Genomic DNA, 20,953 nt, shown 5'->3' on the forward strand with positions numbered 1-20,953 from the left:
ACGAGTAAATTCTCATAATCATAGAACATTCAAATCCTCAAGTAATGGTCTAAACCACCATAACCCTTCTGGGATCCGCCTACACATAACAGGCCATAATACTTGAACACTCCCAATTAATATCAATTACGGCAGCCGTCGAGCCTCACACGTACCGCTATCACTATGCCACTTCAACCATGGCTAACCAATCTAACTTCTTCTAATTCATCCTTAACTTGCCTTAGAATAATAATAGCTCCATTCCTTACATCACCAATCTAAATCCACACTCACCTTGAGCGACCCCATTCCACGAGACCATATTGTCTCCAAACCCATGAACCGTTCATGCCCTCTTTGCACACATATTTGCATCCTCAACTGATACACCCATTATGATAATTCCTCTATGAATCCGAAGTCATTTTCTCTTATTCCTCCAAATGCTACACTGCAAGCCGAAAATATCGTAGAACATTCCGAGCCTTTTATTATAATCCACTGCAAAAGCTCGATTCTTAATCATACTGCGGGCTTGAATCCTTAGGCACTGCATTTGTAACCTTTGAATTCACTAGGACCGTTGTTGAGAGTCACCAACTCTGGCTTGGTCCCGAATATAACCAACTCCAAGGCTCTGCTGGCACATGAACACCGATCTCAATGAAGCACCCGACTGAATCACTTCCATTGTAAATCACCTCTGTACGAAGCATAACTCATGAATCTTCCCAAACCAGAACATGAGTCAATAAGGCCAACTATAATGCACATTTATCAATTCATTTGCTCAAATTACCACGTATGTTCTTTTCCCTTAGCTATGATAAATCACCAATAAGCCGATAACCCAAACCTCACAAGTAGATAACTATGCAACCCAATCGTAGGCGGTGGGACTCTCCCACTTAGCTTGAAGCTACTATTACACAACTCTGGAACCCACCAAGATTCTTTCTTCATTATTGACATGATCTTACACAACCAACCCACCAAATTCCTCGAAATCATTCTGTTAGCATTTCACGAACACTCTGAATCTCTAACAACATTCACATATTCGACCTATTACCGGATAGTCAGTAAAATCCTTCGCAGAAGCTTCGCCAACCATGCGACCTCTGAAATGTTCACAGTAGATAACCCACCTGTGGAAATTACATGCCGATATCTTCCAATATCGCTGTACAGGGTACAATCACTACGACATCAATAACTCCTCCTGAGCCCGTTCTCATTCACCAATTGTACCAGACCTTTCACTTCCTTATGGATATCAACTAAATGTGCGACAATATCTTCTAAACCAAAGTTATATTGCATCCCTCTTCATATCAAACAACTCTTTTCTGTTGCATCCAAGCTCCTGACGTATAATAGCCAACATTTTAAATTAAGCCCATGGACCCAACCACCGTCCACTAAAATTCCCAAATCACTCTAAACTTTTCCTCAAGGTGTGAAGTTACCCTGCCACTGAACCCATATGTTATTCTGCCACTCTCCCACTTTGGTCAAACTTACTCCTTTAAGCAACCATTCAACTTCCACTCCTTGCATCTGGCCTTCTAGAAATTGAATCACCGCATGACACTTCCCACATGTCCTTCCTTATCCTTTGTTGCTCAGTTGTTGCCTTTAATAAAAATCTATCTCTGTAGAACATGAACCCACAGATCGGTACTAACTTTAAACCTTTCCGAAGATCATTTTTCTCGAGCCATCAACACTAGAAACATCGGTTCATTCCTGAACCACCCCGCTATCTCTAACAGCCGCCCCTCCAATACTATCGCACAATATCTTGCCCTAAGGCGAATTGTAGAAGATCATAACACTGGAAAACTTAACATATTCAATCGAGGATGATGACTCCACGTCGCAGATAAAAATTCCACCACACTTGAAAACACCAAGTCTCATTACTCTATCAACCCAAACCTGAACATTTATAGTCCGATTTCCTTTTCTCCGTCGGAAATAAATTACTGAATCTCTGGATCGTGCTCTGAATATACCTCCTTTCAAGTCATTCATTGCCCCAACACAGGGGCAAACATCCTACCATCATATCAACATTGTGCGATAACCAATCATGATCTTCATAGCAACCTGTGCATAGCCTCAAAGCTCTTAGAAGTACAACTACTAAGCTGAAACGACAGAATATCCTTCCGCAAGGCGACGACAATAGCTCAATCAACTACGCAGGGAGAAACATCCCGCACCACCTCTGTAGTACCATTAAAATTCCTCGATTCCCAATTTAGAATCATCGCTTCACATCGCATAAGATTGAATGGGAAGGAAATGAAGGCATAAGCCTCAAAGAAATCAAACTGCATGATAAGGAATCAAGAAGGGAAGTGATCCTAACAGCCATATAGCCTCTCGAAGATAAGTATAGACGTCTATGTACCAATCCACAAGACTCGCTCACGACTCGTGAGACCTAAGGAAACCTAGTGCTCTGATACCATGTTGTCACGACCCAAAATTTATTAAGGGTCATGATGACGCCGGACACCACTGTCAGGCAAGCCAACACCAAGAAGTTAATTAATTCCTCATTTTAATATTTTTGAAATCATTTCTTTTCCTTACATTAAACAATAAATAATGAACTTAACCGAGAAAATAATGTTGTCTTTAACAAATTTAAATACTGAATAATCCCATAGTCATCCCAAAACCCGGTGTCATAAGTGCATGAGCAATTTCTAGGAAATAAAATGTATTACAATAACTGTCAGGAATACAAATTGGACAGAAAAGGAAGTACAATACTTTGAAGGAGACCCTGCTAGTTGCGGGTCATCTCGAGAGATAAAACTCACCTAAGTATCTGTATCAACCATGCCGTTGCGCCCAATGACGCCGCTAGACATACATGTGCCTGTGCAACAAAAATGCACATCAAGTGTAGTATGAATCCGAAAACAACGCATACCCAGTAAATGTCCAGTTTAACCTCGAAGAAGTAGTAACGAGAGGTCGACTTCAACACTTACTAGTGGTCCAATAATATAATCAGTCGTGGATTTATTAAAAACAGCAGTAAACTCAAGGGAATCATGTAGCAAGTAAACAATCATTTTGATAATAAGAGATTTCCAAATTCATATTTCCTCAATTATCAATTTATCTCAGGCCGTGATGGCAATATCATTATTTATAATTTCAAGGCAAGCAATACAAGCATGCACAAATCATGCCGAGGTATACGACCCGATCTAACATAATATTTAAACTGTGTACTGCCAAAAGGTTGAATGGGTCAAACCATAGATGAATCTATTATCCCGCTTGCAAATCATACATGCGACGCGGTCAAATATAAATAAATACATCAAACAGTCAATCAATAATTCATTAGGGAAACAATTACCCAAAGAAATGGCAACTTCACTTTAACGGTCAAGCAAATGATGTTTAAGTTCTTTAGAAATTCATTTACCAATTCGATATGATTTAAGAAATTTAAATTGTTAATAAGGTTACAAATATTTTAAGTATAACATGCTTTCAGGTCCTAGACTACCCGGACTTAAGCATATAGTAGCGACGCACGGACTCTCGTCACCTCGTGCATACGTAGACCCCACAAATAGAAGCACATATTTAATTATTTCACCTATGTGATAGTTCCCTCTTACAAGATTAGAAAGGAGACTTACCTCACTCCGAAATTTCCATAACCGGCTTCCAAGCCTTTCCGATGACTCAAACTGATGCCCAACACTCCAAAACTAGCAAAATAATGGACAAACCAATGAAATTATACCCTAATACTTATAACAATTCAATTTATATAAATTCCCAACTCCGCTCAAAAAGACAAAATTGCCCTCAAGCCCACTTGCTCGGATTCCGAAAATTTTCGAAGATAAAGTTTACCCATAACCTCACGAGCTCAAATATATAATTGACTCTCAATTTCATGCCCCAAATTCGTGGTAAAAATCCAAAATATTAATTTCTAGGCCTTCTACCAAAAATTCACAAATTCTACTAATTTCCATTCCCAAATCCATATATAATCCAAGTATTTAACTCAAAACTAGTAGAAACCACTTACCTCATGCTTGGTGATGAAAATGATGCTCCAAAATCGCTCCCATGGAAGAAATGGGATTGAAATGAGCCCAACCCCCGTCTTTTAAAAGACACTGCCCAAACGCCCATTCTTCGCGATCGCGAAGGCTAAAAAGGAAGCCTTCAAAATTTTCCTCTACGCGTTCGCGAACCTTTGACCACTACCCCCTTCGCATTCGTGTTCCAGCAGTCGCGTTCGCGAAGGCCAACCGCTCCAAGCCCCGCTTACTCTTCCTCTTACGCATTCGCGACCCCTATATCGTGTTCATGAAGGCTAGATTCCATCAGCCTCCAAATTCCTCTTCACGAACGCGGGACTCTCTTCGCGTTCGCGTAGTAGGACACCAGATAGCAGCAACAACAACAACAATTCCTCCCAATTTGGTCCAAAACCACCCCGAAACACACCCGGGGTCCCCCGGGACCCTGTCCAATCACACCAACCAGTCCCATAGCATAACGAGGACCTGCTCGAGGCCTCAAATTGCATCAAACAACACCGAAATCCCGTATCACACCCCAATTCAAGCTTTATGAACTTTAGTACTTCAACTTCAACATTCGATGCCGAAAGCTATCAAATCTCGTCCGATTGATCTCAAATTTTGCACACAAGTCATATTCGACATTACGGACCTACTCCAACTTCCAGAATCAGAATCCGACCCCGATATCAATAAATTCACTTCCGGTTAAACTTCTCAAAAACCTACAAATTTCTAACTTTAGTCAAATGACTCCAAAATGTCCTACGGACCTCCGAATCCACTTCCGGACGCGCCCCCAATACCAGAATCACTATACAGAGCTATTCCCGGGCTTGAAATCCCAAATAGACACTGATAACACTGAAATGCACTTCAACCCAAATTTATGAAATTCTTCCAAAAATGCTAACTTTCGCTATAGGCGTCGGATCACTCCCGGGTCATCCAAAATCCGATCCGTACATATGCCGAAGTCCAAAATCATCATACGAACCTGTTGGAACCTTCAAACCCCGAGGTCGTTTACTCAAAAATCAAACCTTAGTCAATTCTTTCAACTTAAAGCTTCTGAAATGAGAATTTTCTTTCCAAATCAACTCCGAACTTCCCGAAATTTAATTCTGACCACGCGTACAAGTCATAATACCTGAAGTGAAGCTGCTAATGGCCTCAACTCGCTAAACGACGTGCTAGAGCTCAAAACGACCGGTCGGGTCAATACAAAATCAACGTATTTTAATCTACTATAGCATGTTTATCCCTTTTATTTTTCGGAATAATTCACAAAAATAAGCCAAAATACATTACATTATTTGTAAAATCATGTTGAGTAGATATGTATACCACAGGACTCAGAATACTTTCGTATTTAACAAAAGAGAAAATACTTTTGTGTTTCTATTAACGATATAAATTTAATAATCTCTATTAAATTATAACTATTAAATAGTTAACTCTTATGGCTCAAAACAGCAAATGATGAAATAGGCTTTTACAATTCTGTAAGTTTTTTTTTTTCATAGTCTTGATAGACGTTTAGAAGTTGCAACGGGTCTTAATTTATTTCTTTATTACTATACGTTTACATTTAGTACAGTATTGCTTATGTCCGAAGAGTTTAGCGTGAAAATTAATAAAAACGACTGCTACGTTTTGTCAATTATATTAACTAGTCAATTGGGATAAATTTGCAAACCATTCACACATGCACATGCTAGGTAGGGATTATTTTTCTAGTTCACAATACTTGATATCAATTTCCTTAAGTGATTTTGTCTTTGAATATGTAATGACACTATTTACCCTTAAAATCGGATAATAATTAAATTTGTAAGTGATTTTAAGGATATAAGGATTAATTTGACACAAAGCAATAAATTGGATTAGATTAAACAAGTAAAGATAAAAATAAATTTAAACCACACGCATGGGATAGTTTCAGCCTTAGTGAAATATTCACCCTCGATCCAAGCTCACTGTAGTCAACATTGATGAATAAGAAAAGAGCTAATAACAGAGAAAAATGATAATATATTGTCTTGGAATGCTTGATACAATGTGTGTAATGAATCATCAGTCCCTCTTTATATAGTAGGAGAGTCTCACTCTAGGTACAATTCTTATAAAAGGTAAAAATCTTCTAATTAACTGATTGTTGATTCCCTATCGATAAGTGCCAAGATCCACGCCGTGATACCCGTCCGATCACAGATATCACAACTTTCTGTTGGCCGTGCTTGGCTACCTGACAACGTCCTTCGCAGTTATTCAAAGCTAGGACTGGTCCCAAACCATGACCCCGATATTTTTGAGGATGGGCGTTATGCCCCCCGGACTCCGACTTGATGAGAACTTCGCCTCAATTTCGGCCCCTTGCCATCATGTCTCGAGCTTGACTTATCACGTCGGGAACTTGGGTGTATCACGATCCGGTTTCACCTATATACAAATAGTCCCCTGGTTTCTCTGAGAGTACACGACGAGAAACGACATGAGCTCCTATTTCCTACTTCGATACATCGTGACAGAAATGAGAAAACATTCGAAACGTCTCGTCAGTCACGTCACAATGGCATTAAATTCATATAAGCCGCCCATCGGGTATCTCAGAATGCGAAACATCACCGAGTTCCTATAAATACCACCTCCTTTGTTTATTTTTACTTTACATCAAACCTTCTACCCTCTTATTCCTAGGATATCAATATTCTTTAGCACTTTTACCCCCGTTATTCAAGGTCCTTTGCAAAAAATAGTACTCATCTTCTTCTCAATCCAACAAATCCAATCCTTCAACTTCCTTTCTTTGCTTATCTTTTCCAGATTTTCCTCTATTTTTACTCTCTAAAATAATGACAAAGACTTTCAAAACCGTTTCCCAGAAAGAAGTTCCTTCTACTTCACGGTGTCATGACCCAAATCGATGGGCCACGACGGGTGCTCGAGTCCTACCTGTCGAACATCCTTAAGCATGCATCTAAGATAAGAAGAGAGGATAACATCCTATATGTCCTGTAGACTCATGTCTATAAGTATGGTGCACAACACACCCATAAACAAGACTCTATTAGACACGGTCTGTGGATAACCCTAGGACAGACCTACTCTGATACCACTTTATGGGAATGAATAACATAAACATCTTTAACTGCTAAGAGTAGAAAAACTTATGGAATATCATTACGTTTACGTATCATTACTTGGATCATGCCAAAAGAAAAAAAAATTAGCCTTAACATACCTGAGTCGATTCTCTTGACAATACCTCTAACATACGTTAGACGAAAGACATAATGGCGAGATCGAAATAGGGAACAATCCATAGAAATGCTCAAAACAATAACTTTGCTATTGCAAAATCCTCTTTTTTCAAACTCTTTCTCAAGGGAATTAGCATTAATGTTATGTATGGAATGCTTGCTGAAACTCTTCTTAGGAGATTAGAGTTCACGTTACATAAAATGGAAAGCTTTGGCTGAAACTTTTCCTTAAGTAACTATGAAATGGGAAGCTTGAATGACTTTTAGAAAATGACGTTACTAATGTTATGGAAACTTTTGTTGAAATTCTTTTCATAAGATATTATAGTTGTTATTCTTACCTTTTTAGGTGGCCCCACATAATTAAGCTTGGTATCACAATTCATTCTCAAAGTGTGACACTTTGCAACCGTTAATACTTAGTCATTAAATGGAAAGGGATGATTGCCATGTTAGGGGGAGGGGTTAAATCTTATCCCACTCTTTAATTCGTTTACCCTTTATCCTTCATGACATTTACTTATTGCTTTTTATAATTAGCATAAATACATATAACCTCAATATAATCTCGTCCCCGAATCTACATTGATTAACTTACGATAATACTTTAACATACGAAAATGCGAGATGTAACACGCGGCCGGTCACTGAGGTCTAAGAGACCGCTCCGGGCATGGCGGTTGATGAACGAGTACCCGAACCTCCCCTAAAATGTTCATCCCCGGGGGGACGCTCGGTCAATGATGATTTCAGAATTGAAAAGCCTTCCTCTGTACAGGGTCGGTGTAAGGAGGTCTCAAGATACATCTTCTCAATTACTAAAGAGGTCCTGCCTACGGTCCGAAAAGATTGAAACTGGGTCGATAAAAACATAGTGGTACATGACCCCGAGAAGGCCATTACCACACATGTCGAGGGATATCTGAGTGTTTACACTTATCCCTTTACATTGGGACCAGTGGACTCGGTCATTATAGATTTCTATGAGAGATACGATGTATGCCTCGATCAGATTCATCCTTCAATATAGAGGATCGTGATCCTCCTGCGGCTTTTGTTGACAAAGTCGACTCATGATGTTTTACTGTGGATCATCTATTCCATTTGTACAGTCCCTGAATATTCCAAAGGGGCTGATAAAGCTAGTGCGCCGGGTCAGGAAGGCCCCATTCTCAAGTATCGATGATCACCGGGATTGAGGCTAGCAAGGCCTTTTTGTCCAAATGAGGACTCCAAACTTGATTATGACTTAATGCGGGCTATTCCTCGAGAAGTGGAATACGTCACATAAGTAGAACTTTCCTTTGACTGTTGATTTTATGTTTTACTTCCCTTTTCCTTATCGGTACTCATGGTGATGCAGCCGTCACTCGAGTCCCAAATATTGTCCCGCGACTCAAGGAGTGAGTCGAAGGTATCATTTCACATATGCCATACTCTGAGCTCTCATGGCACAAAATTTCGAAGGGTCATTGGGAGGCCCGTTCTCATGGTAAGATTCCCTTCTTAAATAGGTTGTGTCAGGCCTTTTCTTTTAATAACAAGTCCTTATTTCCTTTACTTTCTTTCACAGGTTTGCCTAAGAACGTCGATCTTAGGCCTCTAGTTGGTGGCGAGGACTTGCCTGTTAAGTCTCCTGCTCTAAGGTGGACCGAAGAGAAGAAAAGAAAGAGTACTCCGAGTTCCCCGAGCTCAAAGAAAAAGAAAACACGAAGAAGGCTGGTGCATAAGACAAAGGAGAGCACCAGCCCCTGAGTGCTCGACTCGGACTCACTCCTCTAGCTCAGGGACGAGCCCGAGGAGGACGATCTTTTTCTAGCCCATGAGCAGTCTATGCTCGAGGAACGGATGACAGCTGATGGGGAAACAACGGAGGCCAATCCCTCTCAAGTTCAAGAGGCTAATGCAGCAGTGAGGGTCGAGAACCCTCGAGATGCTAGTTGACATAACGAAATCACCTTCATTCACAGAATCGATATTCGGTAAAGCTCAAGCACCAAAGGAGCAATCGAATAAGGGGTTCTATGGAGCGAACGATCCCTTTCAAAGATTTTTCGATGGCGTGGGCTCCATTGCCATGGAGGACGCCACCAGATTAGGTGAATTAGAAGTACCGAGGAAAAGTTTGTCTTCGGGGGAAAGTGGATCTAAATCAAGCCCGAGACTGGTCAACTGGTTCCCTACCCCAAGTGTGGATCTTGGTCGGAAGTGGTCAATTATCATCACCATTTTGAAGGATGCCCGGGTTCTTTCCACACTCGTTGGGGTAGCTAGTTATCTCCGGTGCCTGGTAACCGAAGAAGACCAGGCAAAAATGAACGAGTTGGATTATTCATGCCTCTTCAACGAGGCACAACATGCATTGAACCGGGTAAGGTTTTACCAAACCTTTTAATTTTTCAACCTTGGTTATTGGTTATCCTAATATTTCTTCTAATATTTGCAGGCCTTAGTGCTTCACCACGATACCTTCCTTCGGTATTGAGATGAGCTGAGCCAATTCGAGGCCGAAGTCAACGAGCTCGTTGAGAAGAGAGACATGTACAAACTTCTCAGTGAGACAAGTGAAGGAGAGGCTAAGAGCCTTCGAGCCGAGTTGGACGTGTCTCGGAAAGAACACGTCGACCTGGTGGAATAGGTAAAATCTTTGAAGTTAGTGATGATGAGCTAGACATGGTGACTAATAGTCAAAACCCATAGGTCCAAATGAAGATGGATCGGATCGACTAGCTCGGGGCCAAGATGGATGTAATCAAGGTCAATGATGAAGAGTGGAAAGGAAAAATGGACCTCTTGGCCTTGAAAAAGGAAACTCCCTGGGTGAAATTGGCCTCGACAAAGGCTCAACTTAGAGCGATGAGGGAGTAGGCTAAGGCACAGTCCCAAAAAATTGAGGAGCTCAAGTCTTAACTATCTCGGTTGTTGCCAATCGGGAGACCCTCGCCAAGGAACATAAAGCTGCCAAGTTGGTGGATGAAATAACTAAGTCTGATGTCGATGAGATGGTGGCCCAGTATAGAGCCGATGCCGAGGTAGCCCAAGACCTCTTGAAAGACATTGTTGAGAATAAGAAGCGGCATCCCCGAAGGGAGGCCCTCGAGGAGGTTCATGCTCGGGATTTTGATTTATCGACCAAGATCAAAAGTGCTAAGGGGCTTGAGGCCGAGGCCAAGAAGTTGGCTTACCCCGAGGATGAAAAAGACTTCGAGGGTCCAGGCAGATCTAGGTGTAGAGAAGACCCTGATGGTCCCGATAATGAGGCGGACTCCGGTGAGGACCAGGCTGCTTAGCTGCCTTGCAGATGTTTTTGATTTTTTGTTTTTTTGTCGAGAGTGTTTGGCCTTTGAAAAATTTCTTGTCGAGGCAGTTTGGCCTTTGTAAAAATCTTTTAATATAATACAAGGTTTTCTTCCTTCAATAAATTTCAAACTTTTTCTTTACGATTGAAAAGATATCAAATGCCTTAGCACGTAATAACTATGTCTTATTCGGACGTTCGAACATGCCTCGTTCCTGATATTATTTTGCTTAAGACTTGTGGGGGGCTCGGTACAACCAAAAGCTTTTCCCCAAAGTACTTAGAATATTTTAGATTACAATTTTGTCGAGGGTAGCCTTTTGAACTGGTTTAGAAATTTTGAAGGCCTTATGTTTTGGTTATGGGTGTCGGACACCTCAGAACTGTTCTAGGATAGTCGTAGCCTTTTTTCGTTCGGGTGTTTCCCAATGGGCTTGTTACCCCAAGTCATCTGGGCTTACTTTTGACAACCGTCCCCAAACGGGGATGGCCGTAGCCTTTAAAGTACGGGCACTGCATGATAGGCTTTGTGTCCCCGGGCCTTGATATACCGCGTCGTTCAAGCCTACTTTGGACGACAGTCCCCGAGTGAGGTGGCTTTTGGGCTCGATGTCTTTAGGGGACCAAATGTAAGAAAGAAAACAACAAAAAATTTAAGGGACAAAATATTTATCCGTAAGGTAGAAACTTCCTTTCATTTTTATGCGTAATGTACAAGGTTACACATGTGTACAAGTTTTGTGTCACGTCTCAGGTGGTCTATGTGGGCACAGTTCATTTGACCGTTTGGCCCTTACAGTAAATCCTATCGACCGCGCCTAGACTGTTTGATCACAAATTTTCTTTCCTTGCTAAAATTATTCTCCAAGGGTGATTCCCCCAGTATTCGAGGCCTATCATAGAGAAGCCTCGGGTACTGTTGATGCGATTCTTGGCACTGATTCATATCCGGTATTCAATTCTAAGTTAGCACGATCTGTCGCTGCATTATTAAAAACCTTGTCGTAAAATTCATTTGGGACAAACCAGTTCAAGAAAAAAAGAGTGCAACACGTGCTTTCAGGCCTAAAAGTTGCATCGTTTCTTGAATATTACCTGTAAATGTTAGTTCAATAAATAAATAAAATAAATGAATGGGATCATACCTTAGCATTGATATCGTTTCAAGTGAGCTACGTTCCAGTTGTTCGGTAGTTGCTCACCGTTCATTGCTTCGAGTTTGTACGATCTTTTTCCGGTTATCTCGATAATTTGATACGGACCTTCCCAGTTCAGTCCTAGCTTCCTTTCGTTTGGGTTCCGAGTGGTTAGTGTGACCTTCCTTAACACCAAGTCCCCGACATTGAAGTGTCGAAGGTTGGCTCTTCGATTGTAATACCTTTCGATCTGTTGTTTTTGGGCGGCCAACCAGACGAGGGCGCACTCGCGCCATTCATCTAATAGTTTCAGGCTCGTATTCATGTCCTCGTCGTTCGACTCTTCGGTCGCATATCGGAATTTGAGACACGGTTCTCCTACTTTGAACGGTATTAGAGCTTCGGCATCATAAACCAATGTGAACGGGGTGGCCCTGGTACTGGACTTCAAGGTCGTATGGTATGCCCATAGGACTTCAGCAAGATTTCTTTCCATTTTCCTTTGGCTTCGGTCAATATGTTTTTGAGATTTTGGAGTCTGGTTTTGTTTGTGGACTCCGCTTGCCCATTCCCACTAGGGTGGTAGGATGTTGATAGGATCCTTTTGATCTTATGGTCTTCGAAAAACTTACTTACTTTGCTATCAATGAACTGCTTCCCATTGTCGCACATGATCTTGGCCGACATTTCGAACCGGCATATTATGTGGTCCCAGATGAAATCAATGACTTCCTTCTCCCTGAATTTCTCAAATGCATGGGCTTCCACCCATTTAGAAAAATAGTCAGTTATAAACAATATAAATTGAGCCTTACCGGGTGCCCATGGAAGGAGGCCGACGATGTCTATCCCCTATTTCATTAACAGCCAGGGTGACAAGATCGAATGCAACAGCTCCCCGAGCTGATGAATCATTGGAGCATGCCTTTGACATCCATCACATTTTCGTACGAACTCTTTCGCACCTTTTTCCATGTCAATCTAGTAGTAGCCAGCTCTAATTATTTTCCGAACCAATGATTCGGCGCCCGAATGATTTCCGCATGTGCCTTCGTGGACTTCCCTCAGAACATACTCGGTATCTCCTGGTCCTGGACATATTGCAAGTGGGCTATCTAACATTCTCCAAAATAGGGTACCGTCTTTGGACAAGCTGAACCGGGCCACCTTCGTACGTAGAGCCCTTGATTCCTTGGGATCCGAGGGCAGTGTTCCGGTATCCAGGTACTCTATATGCTTGTTTCTCCAGTCCCAAGTTAGGCTTGTTGAGTTTATCTTGGCATGACCTTCTTCCACTATCTATCTCATGAGATGTACGACCGCCCCCGAGTTAAAATCGTCGTTAACCGACGATCCCAAGTTAGCAAGAGCATCAGCCTCACTGTTTTGATCCTGAAGCACATGTTGTAAGGTACACACCTTGAACCGATGTAATCCAGGTATCTGTTCATTCGTTCCTCCCAGACTTCAAACATCTCATTAACTTAGTTCACCACAAGGAGGGTGTCATGCTTAGCTTCGATCACCTCTGCCCCCAAACGTTTGACCAGTTCGAGACTTGCAATCATGGCCTCATACTCAGCCTCGTTGTTAGTCAATTTTACAGTCCTGATAGATTATCTAACTACACTAGATGTTGGTGTCTTCAATACTATGCCAAGTCCGGATCCCTTTGCGCTTGAGGAACCGTCCGTAAAGAGGGTCCAGATTCCCGAAGAAGTCCCCGAGTTCAAAAACAACTCTCTTTTGACCTCGGTTATCAAGGCCGACGTAAAGTCGGCCATGAAGTCTGCCAAAATTTGAGACTTAATGGCGGTCTGGGGTCGATACTCGATATCCTACCCACTGATCTCCATGGCCCATTTGTCCAAGCGCCCCGAGATGTTGGGTTTATGCATTATGTTTCTCGGTGGGTAATATCACACCTCTTTTTTACTACCCCGGAAGGGTATAAGTGAGTTTTTTCCAATTTAAGTGACAATCGAAATGGGATTTATTTATTTATTTAGAGTCGCCACTTGAGATAATTTATGGTGTCCCAATTCACTAGTTTAGAATCCCGAATCGAGGAATATTTGGCTCTAATTATGGTCTGCGAACACAGAAATCCGGGTAAGGAATTCTGTTAACCCGAGAGAAGGTGTTAGGCATTCCCGGGTTTCGTGGTTTTAGCACGGTCGCTCAACTGTTATTATTGGCCTATTTATTTGATCTTTTACACGTTTTAAACCTATTGTGTATTTTTAACCTTTTAGCCACTTTTATTTATTTAAAGAATCAATTCAAGGTTACCTAAAACATATCGCGAGCTACGCTACATGAAATGCACCCGTGGTTCACAACACGTTCTATTTAACCTTGTTGGAAATTAGAACCGGGTCACATGAAATGTACCCCCAGGTTTTAGTAATAGGTGTGATAATTATATAATTGACGTGCCTAAAGCAACTACGAAGTTCATTTTTAATATCTAAATTAACATTTGTGAGGGCCATAGATAATTTAATTTGCTTATGGCATACCTCAAATCTATTTCCTCAAGTACTGATCAAATGGAATTGTCCCGTCAACAAATTTGCTAATAAATGACAATGAACAATGGTGGCATATCTTCAACAGCAATTAAGGCATCGTTTGTCATTAGTTTTTTTTTTTGAATTCCAAAGAAACTCCAAAAAATCTTCCTTGGCATGTGAACATACTAATGCGAATTGATATGGAACCATCAGTACATTTTCTTCCCTTTTTTTCTTAGTCAAGCCTAATTAAAAGGCTAATGATCCAACAATGATCCCAAAACTAACCGGTAGAGAACATGAAAGCAACGTGAATTCCAACTCATGCGAACATACTAACAATCTCAAGCACACACACAACAAAGACTTCATACCATAAAAAATTGATATACAAGATTGAAGAGAAAGATAAGAGTGAGAAACGGACCTCCAAAATTAATATGATTCTGTTTGTTTTGAAGCTTGACAATGCACAGGACCGCGACCAGGCCTCGACAAGCGAAAGATTGACCGAAACTCGTGGGAGAAACTCGAATCTCACCGATGACTCGAACTCTACTCGACCCGAAGAACAATGAATCTCAAAGAGCTGATCGAAAGTGAAGTTTGATGCGTTTTCGGGGTTGCGGCGGGGCTGATTTGAGCCGAATTTTCATACGATTTTTTTGAAGTTGTTTTCAGCTGGTTCTTGTAGAGAGAGGGACAGCGATTTAAAGGTGAGCTCGTGGTTGTGCTTGTTCGAGGACGGAGTGGCTGGCCGTTGGAGGAGGGCAGCGGCGGTAGGGGGCTGGTTTTTTGGTGGTCGTTGTTTTGTCCTCAGCCGATGCTCCTTTCAGCTCTTTTGGTCCCTATCGGCGTTAGCTCTGGGCCTTTTCTGAAGAAGATGAAGAATAGTGGGGTGGGTTCTTTTCCTTGGTGTAGCGGCACTGATCTCTTTTACTCTCTAGGTCTCTTATGCTCTAGAGTGTTATCGGTTGCTGCTGATACTTTTAGCTCCTCTAGAATTATTGTTAGGTCTTCAAGGTTTTTCGGTTAGCTTCCTCAAAAAGATGATATCGTGAGGGGTTCTTATTTTGAGAAAACGGCGGATTTGTCATAGGGTCTAGGTCTGATTTTTTTTGTTGCATTTTCAGCTCATCTCCTTTTAGAGTCTTAGAGTCTAATTGTTTTATGGGGTTTTTTAGGTTAGGGGGTATGAGCCTAGGAATTATGAGCTTGCGAATTATGAGCTAGGTCCAAAATTAGGCATAAAAATGGGTAGCTCGAGCCCAAGTTTTATTCTTTCCCCGCGAACGAAACTAAAAATACGATCTCATTTATTAATTAATCCTACTTAAGTAAAATAACTATTAAAATAATACTGACTATTAATACAAAACTATTTTTGGTATCTTTTAAGACTAAAAATGACTACAAAACATTAATAAATTTTGTTTTTGTAATTTTCATTTTCTTGTAATACAATAAAGTAAAAGAGTCAAAAATAGTTGAAATAACGATATTAGGCCTAAATTAAATATTGACATGCTAAAATATAAAAAATCTTGGGGAGGGTCAAAAATCACATGTCTACAGCTGCCCTCTTTGACTGGAAACGCGAAGAGTTTTCAGACAAAGAACGACTAGACAAGCTTTTGACCCGACCCTCATTTAAGGAGACCAAAAATTAAGAGGAAGGAGAATGTGATCGGACCCTGGTATCTGAGCTACCTACATATCCTTGGCTATAAAGGAATCAGGCCACGTGTAGTTTAGAAGTGAGTGAAATGATGGAGTATGCCGAGGTGGAGAGCCGATCGAGGTGCCATTCCGTCGAGGTTACGAACGGTCTTGTTATTACATCAAAAATCAAAAAATGAAAAAGACTAGCTAAGCCTATCAACTATGAGTTACAAGATTTCTATCTATAAGTCTTCTAAAGCTTGATCTTGGGTCTTGAATGGTTCTTCATGCAGACTTTGGATTTGAACCTTGACGCTTGCTACTTGCAGGTGCTAGTTCATTCTTCTTCAGCTTTTCGGATAAAAACCGGACATACCATGCTTGAGACTTCAGACATGTCTCGAGCAGCTCTCATCTTTCATCAACTTCTGCATTTGGATTCACTTCTTGCCTTCCTTTTTTTTATTCTGTATTGTGACTAACTTCTGTTGATCATCTCGGACTGTTGACTCGCATTCTTGCCACGAGCTTCTTTTGTTACTGACTTAAATTGCATTATGAAGTGAATTCCCTTATTCTCCAGGTGACGCTTGATTTCCAACATTCGAACTGTATTCCTTTGAACATTGCTACTTCCCTTTATTCTCCAGGTGGGCTCCTAATTTCCAACACTTGAACTGCTTTCCCTTTGTTCTCTAGGTGGGATCCTGATTACCAACACTTGAATTGTTTTCCCTTTGTTCTCCAGGTGGGTTCCTGATTTCCAACACTTGAACTGCTTTCCCTTTGTTCTCCAGGTGGGATCCTGATTTCCAACACTTGAACTGCTTTCCCTTTGTTCTCCAGGTGGGCTCCTGATTTCCAAAACTTGAACTTCTTTCCTTTTGTTCTCCAGGTGGGCTCCTGATTACCAACACTTGAATTGTTTTCCCTTTGTTCTCCAGGTGCGCTCCTGATTTCCAACACTTGAACTGCTTTCCCTTTTTTTCTCTAGGTGGGCTCCTGATTACCAACACTTGCATTGCTTTCCCTTTGTTCTCTAGGTGGGCTCCTGATTTCCAACACTTGAACTGCTTTCCCTTTGTTCTCCAAGTGGGCTCCTGATTTTCAACACTTGCACTGCTTTTCTTTGAAACTTGACTTGCTTTACCCTTGTTCTCCAAGTGGGCGCCTGATTGCCGACACTTTAACTGTGTTCCCTTGCTCTCCAGGTGGACGCCTGATTGCAAAACTTTAACTGAATTCCCTTGCTCTCCAGGTGGGCGCCTGATTGCCAATATTTGAACTGCATTCCCTTGCTCTCCAGGTGAGCACCTGATTACCAAAACTCTGAATTGCTTTTCCTCGAAACTTGAACTATTTTTCCTTGTTCTCCAAGTAGGTGCCTGATTGCCAACACTTCCTTTGCTCTCTAGGTGGGCGCCTGATTGCCAAACTTTAACTATATTCCCTTGCTCTCCAGGTGGTCGCCTGATTGCCAAACTTTAACTGCATTCCCTTGCTCTCCAGGTGGGCGCCTGGTTGCCAAAAGTTTAACTGTATTCCCTTGCTCTCCAGGTGGGCGTCTGATTGCCAAAACTTGAACTGTCCAGGTGGGTGCTTGATTGCCAAGACTTTAACTGTATTCCCTTGCTCTCCAGGTGGGTGCCTAATTACCAAAACTTTAACTGTATTCCCTTGGTCTCCAGGTGGGTGCCTGATTCCCAACACTTGCGCATGATTTTCCTTGAGACTCGAACTGCTTCTCCTTGTTCTCCAGGTGGGTGCCTAATTTCCAACACTTGCACTGTTTTCCTTGAGACTTGAACTACTTCTCCTTGTTCTCCATGTGGGCTCCTAATTGTTGAACTTGAACCGTCTTCCTTTGAATATTGCTGCTTTCCCTTTGTTATCCAGGTGGGTGCCTGATTACCAATATTTGAATTGTATTTCTTTCCTCTGAGACTTGAATTGTTTTCCCTTGTTTCTCCAGGTGGGCGCCTGATTGCCGACACTCGAACCATCTTCTCTTGCTACTTGGAACTGATTTCCCTAGAAGCTTGCACTATTTTCCCTTGCTCTCCAGGTGGGCGCTTGATTGCTGAACTCGCACTGTTTTCCTTTGAAACTTGTGATGTACTCCCTTATTCTCTAGGTGGGTGCCTGACTGCTGAACTTGAACTACTTTCCCTTGAAACTCGGACTGTTTTCCCTTGTTTCTCCAGGTGGGTGCCTGATTGCTGAGCTTGAATTGTCCTCTTCTTGAAACTACTTTTCCTTTGAACCTGATTACAACAAAACAGATAAAACAAAAGAAACTTTTCTGCCCTATCTTGGTAGTTGGGGACATCTGTAAGTGTTAATTGAATCATGTTACCCAATCTCTCTAAGAGTTTAAAAGCTAGGCCCCATTATCCAGGTGGGTCCTGAAAATTAAAATCAAATCTCATCTTAAGAGTGAAAACTTCAAAACTAAATCCAACTTCCTATAGGCAAAACTTATTCTAAATCTCATTATCTAATAAAGGTCTTAAAACTAGGTCCCGTTATTCAGGAGGGTCCTGAAAATTTCCAATTGAATCTTGTCCTAAGAATGAAACTTCATAACCAACTTATATTTCCTCAAAGTAGAGCTTATGCTAGAACTTGTTACTCATGAATGTTTTGAATTTTAACTAGGTCCCATTGTTCAGGAGGGTCCTGAAAATTTAAAATTAAATCTCATCTTAAGAGTGACAAATTCAAAGCTAAATCCTATTTTCTAAAGGTAAAACTTACGCTAAATTTTATTATCTATGAAGGTCTTAAAACTAAATCCCGTTGTCCAGGAGGGTCATGAACACTTAAAACTAAATTCCATTATCCAGGAGGGTCCTGTGCCGATAATGAATTTACCTGAGCCATGCTTTCTTTTTGGAGGATATCTGTAGAACGAACAAAATTCCTTGCCCCTGAACCATGCTTTTCCTCATGGAGGGTTCCTACAGATCGAACAAATTTTCCTTCCCCTTCTCAAACCGCCTTTGTGCTGACAAAATTTGGGCACGACACTTGAAGAAAGTTCAAACTTCCAAGCTTTGATTTGGACACAATTTTCGTCCCTGTTTCAAACAAAGAAAACTTGTGAGTTTATAAATATGGTGGTTAGTTTGTGGCCTTGACTTTGAGGGCGATTGCTCCTTCATTTCCCATGATAACTTTGATTTCAACTCGAAAGACCTTGCTTGTTTATTGACTGACCACTTTCTCTGTCACCCTTATCACAGAAGATACCCCTGATTCGTTCAAAACCAAACCCTCTATCTGCTGCATTGTGATCATAAATTGACATTTACCGACCTTTGTACTTCATGTGATTCCCAAAACACATTTATTTTTACCAACTCAGTGCGCTTGCTGTTATTTCCTGACGTATGCCACTGGCCTTGTCCTTGAGGTCTATTGCTCCTTCACTTGCCATGATAACTTTGATTCTCAATTAGAAGATCTTGCTTGTTATTGGTTAACAACTTCTCTGTCAACCTTAGCATAGAAAATTCCCTTGATCCATTCAAACCCAACACCCTTTATCCGTTGCATTGTTCATGAATTGACATATACCAAACCTTTGTATTTCACATGAATCCCAAAGCACATTGATTGTTACCAACTCTGTGTGCATGTTGTTCTTTCCTGACTTATGCCACTTTGATGTACTAGCCAGACTCCGCTTTGTGCAATTGGAAAGCTGGTGACAAATTTTGAAGTCATTTCTCACTTGTTCTAACCAAACAAACTTAGGAAGAGGAAGTAAACAAGACAGAAGGAACATAGTAAAGGACAAAGGAAAGAGATGATTCCTAATAAGAAAACTACGAAGTAGAAACTTATCAGATGTGGATACCAAATCTAATGACCATGACATGCACCTCTGGATTAAGTGGTCTAGTCTGTCAAGCAAGTCTAATGTTCAACTCTTATTGTACCTCTTTGCCGTGAAACTAGGCTTCAATGCTCCGATTATCCTATTTGATTCACAATCCTTATTCAACTTGTAGTGCCCAAAGGGTTTTCACCATCAAGCCTCTTTCATTTTGTTCTCTCTCTCAACTCACTGTTGCCTTATGGTACCTGTGAAGGTTTTCACCGATAAGACTCTCTCATTTTGTTTCTTTCTTCTTATTTCCTCTGATTCGGCAGATGACAAGGCATTAACCATAGTAAAAACATCGTATACCCTTGGCATGTTTAAACTCAGCACTCTCAAAGATTATCCGAAAGGTCTTTTTTTTGGACTGTAATGTGGCTTTTGGACAGGATTAAAAGAAAGGATATCATAAAGTCTCAAAATAACTAAGACAACGGGGTTAATTTATTTACAACTTTTGGAATCCATCTTAAAAACTTTGCCCCAATTTCTAAAAAAGAGAATTTGATTCTCAGAAAAACCACCCCACTCTTAACTTCGTGGGATTATGAAATATTTTATTTGGTATGACCGAACCGTAAGACTGCCTACGTATCTTGTAGTGACAATAATTAGGTCAAACGTAGTTCACAAAGATACGTTTTGTTGTTGCTATTTTTCTTTTTCTTTTCTTTTCTTTTTTCTTTTCTTTCTTTTTTTCTTCTTTTCTCTTTATCTCTATCTTTCTCTTTTTTGAATTTTTCTTTTGGAATGAACTTTCTAAAATAAACCTATGGGGACATGAACTCTTTTTTTTTGTATGACTCTAACTTAATTAAAAAAAAAAAGGGAGGTCAAAGAAATCAACATAGGCTCAAAGGGGTACCAAAGGGTATAAAGTGCTTCAATAGCTGAAAGAGGGCCTCCCAATCTCTAAGAATACTAAGTATAGCACATGCAACTTGCGAATAAAAAAGAAGATCTTGCACAACATTTCTTTTGCAGCTTCGACATTGATATCACTGATATGCCTTCTACTTTTTTTTAGTGCCTTGCCAAGTACAGAACCCTCTTTGGGTGATTCCCTCTTCACAATGGATATCCTCCGTCAATTCGGAGAAAACTTCCTTGATTTTATCTTGTAACTTGAGA

General features: G+C 40.9%; 1 long non-coding RNA gene across 1 annotated transcript; it reads right to left on the minus strand.

Annotated features, from left to right (window-relative positions):
• Positions 1 to 2,663: 2,663 nt before the first annotated feature.
• Positions 2,664 to 15,388, minus strand: LOC104216523 (uncharacterized). Its single transcript, XR_708513.2, has 2 exons — positions 14,702 to 15,388; positions 2,664 to 2,878 (listed from the first exon to the last, which is right to left on the minus strand). It is a non-coding gene; the product is annotated as an uncharacterized lncRNA (long non-coding RNA).
• Between the last annotated feature and the right edge of the window lie 5,565 nt (positions 15,389 to 20,953).

The sequence above is a fragment of the Nicotiana sylvestris genome, chromosome 12 (assembly GCF_000393655.2).
Source record: "Nicotiana sylvestris chromosome 12, ASM39365v2, whole genome shotgun sequence".
NCBI classification, from domain to species: domain Eukaryota; kingdom Viridiplantae; phylum Streptophyta; class Magnoliopsida; order Solanales; family Solanaceae; genus Nicotiana; species Nicotiana sylvestris.